Source organism: Rhinopithecus bieti, unplaced genomic scaffold, assembly GCF_001698545.2.
Source record: "Rhinopithecus bieti isolate Rb0 unplaced genomic scaffold, ASM169854v2 scaffold_2538, whole genome shotgun sequence".
Classification (NCBI taxonomy): Eukaryota; Metazoa; Chordata; class Mammalia; order Primates; family Cercopithecidae; genus Rhinopithecus; species Rhinopithecus bieti.
Window position 1 is genome coordinate 11170 of NW_016803716.1, and position 2692 is coordinate 13861.

At 57.0% G+C, this 2692-nt stretch overlaps 1 long non-coding RNA gene across 1 annotated transcript in view; it reads left to right on the forward strand.

Annotated features, from left to right (window-relative positions):
* The first annotated feature begins 284 nt into the window (after positions 1–284).
* Positions 285–2692, forward strand: part of LOC108515254 (uncharacterized) — a 44606-nt gene continuing 42198 nt past the window's right edge. The window contains exon 1 of the long non-coding RNA XR_001881483.1: positions 285–1043. This is a non-coding gene — a long non-coding RNA (uncharacterized LOC108515254). The remainder of the gene's footprint in view (positions 1044–2692) is intronic.

The following is a 2692-nucleotide window of genomic DNA, read 5'->3' on the forward strand; positions in this document are numbered from 1 at the left end:
CCCTGAAGGGGCCAGCCGGAAGAAACGGTACTGCGCGAACAATCTTTACCGCATTGTCTTCCCCTCCCCCACCCTAGCTCTCCGGGTTCCCAGCGGCTCTCGCCCAAGCCCGGCCCCCTCGGCGGCTCGCGCTGCTCTCCCAGCCTTGACGGTCCGGGGTGGAGGGGGGAGAGAGGGGCAGCTGAGCGGGAGGGGCTGGGCAGGAGCAGGGGAGGCCCGAAAGGAGGGGCCTGAGAGGGGCGGGGTCTGACGGGGGCGGAGAATTTCGGGTCTTGGGCGGCTCTGGGGCTAGTGGGAGTCTGCGCCGCCGCCGCCACCGCTGCTGCCGCCGTCGCCGCTACCGCCGCCGCCACTGGCCGAGCGGTTTTTTTTTTTGGTTTGCCGGATCCGCCATATTGACGAGGACGGGCATCCGCGGCTGCGGACGCTAGTCTCCGCCGCCGCCGGAGCCGCAACCTCTCCGCACCCGGCCCCGTAAGGGCCTCTGCCGTGCCGAGCCCCTCCCCGCCTTGCACAGCTCCCGGGCCTCGCGGGAGCCCTCCGCCGCCGCCTCTCTCTCACGGGAGGCGGCCGCCTTAGCGCCCGGTGCTTGGGTCGGCGCCGGGAGCTAGGAGAGAGCTGCTGCAAAGCCACCAGGCCCGGAACGGGGACAGAGGCGGCGACTAGGGGAAGGTGAAGCCGTCGCTGCAGGAGGAGGAGCAGGAGGAGGTGACGCAGGAGAAACGCACCGCCCGAAGCCCGTCTGAGCTCAGCGAGAGCCCCAGCCTGAGGGGAGAAGGGGGAAGAGGGCTGTAGCCGGCCAAGGAGGAGGAGGAGGCGGGCGCGGCGAGGAGCGAGTTCCGGCGCCGGGTGTGCAGCCTTTTGGTTGAGACGCCCTCAGCCCCGAGCCCGGCCGCCGCAGCCTTTCAATACACTTTGTTGCCGGTCACCCCCGGGCCTGGGATGCACCCAGGGTAGGTCTTGTCCCGGGACCGAGCCCCACCGTCGCCTGCTGCCTCCCGCCTCCACGTGCCCTGGTTTTGAGAAGACGTCTGTGTCGTGCGGTGAGTGGCCAGCTGCACCGTGGCGACGCGCCTTCCCGGGGCCAACAGCTGGATGTGGGTGAGGGGAGGAGGGCGAGGGGGGTGTGCGTGTGTGCGAGCTTCTTCCCTCGGCGGTTGCCGGCCGGGCCAGGGCTTCCCCGTTCCCCCTCCTCCGGCCCGGGCTGGGCGGGCGCGCGACGCCGTGTTGTGTGTGGAGCCGGTGTCCCGAGAGCGTGTCTTGTGTGTTTTGGACTGTAAGGGAAAATGGCTGACGGCTCCGTCCCTCCCCCTCCTCCCCCTTCCCGTCCTGTCTGGGGCCGAGTAGGAGGATGGAGTCTCCGGGCGTGGCGGGCAGCCCCCCCGCCGTCCGCACCCGGGGCCCGGGTCGGTTTGGGGCTGGCCGCCCCGGCCGGGCGGCCGCTTTCCTACCCGGTCTGGTTCCACTTGACACCAAACGCCATTACTGAGGTGGAGTGATTTGGAGTCGGGGAGCTAGGCCTCGGCTACGCCTGGCTATCAGGCCTGACGACTTGTCCGCCTCCCCCCACCCTCCCGCGATAACCCGCAGTTTCTCCCTGGCCCTGGGCTCCTGGAGTCGGAGCTGGGTTATCGGCCTCCTACTCTTCCTTAGCCCCGCTTAATTTGCAGAGGGCCAAAGCCGTGAAAGGGGTTTTTGAGTGCAGAAATCGCTTCCAAGCCAGCTTGGACCTATTATCTTTCTATTTTTAACTGTTTCTGCAAATATTAGCATGTGCGAGTTTATTAGTGATCAGATCTTCAGATTCTTGAGACGTGAGGCTTAGGGTTGGATAAATGGCTGATTTTTCATTCATTGTGAAATAAGTTAAAGAGTTATAGAGCAGGTGTGTAGATGGCTTCTTCAATTATTTGTGTGGATTTCTGTAGCGACTAGAACTTACACGAGAATTTGCAGAATTTCTAGTAGAACCTGCTTAAATTAAGCATGTTATTTTTTGGAAGTTCCATAGTTATAACGTTAATTGAATTTACACGGTGCAGTTTACAGGTGTATATAATTGTTTCAGATTGTCTTTTAGTTTAAGCAAGTTGTAGGTATAGATTATTCATACTTTATTTTTCGGCGAGAGAAGTATGTGTGCCGCTCTTTTACCTGGAAACCCATGAGTCCCTAAATCTACCTAACGTATGTATACTTTCACTTTTGAGGGGAATAATTTGGGGTGCATTGATTAGGAAACTTTCCAGCAGGTACTTAACCCTCTCGGAGCTAATTACCCTTAGGTAAGAACTCCTTCACCATGACTAGCGTGGCTGGTTAGTACACTTGAACTTAAAAATAGAGACTACAAACTCTCCTTTAGATCTCGCTGGTCTTCTAATTCGCTGGGCTGCCATTTTGGTTTCAGCAAATGCCTTCAAATTCTTGAAGAATTATGTATTAAATATAAAAAAGTGTCAACATTCTTTTTCTCAATTTTTAAACTAATGTGCTGTGTCATACATCTAACTTTAACCCTTTAAACTTTATCCTTCCAGCGTTTGGGTGGAGTGAAAGCTTGAAGTATTTGGAATTGGTGTGCCACAGGTGAACTCAAAATGTCTTTGGTATTTTACTGTCTTGTTTTCTCTAATTTAAAAATAGGACATTTGGACTATATTAATTATCTCTACCCCTTTTCTTGTATTTT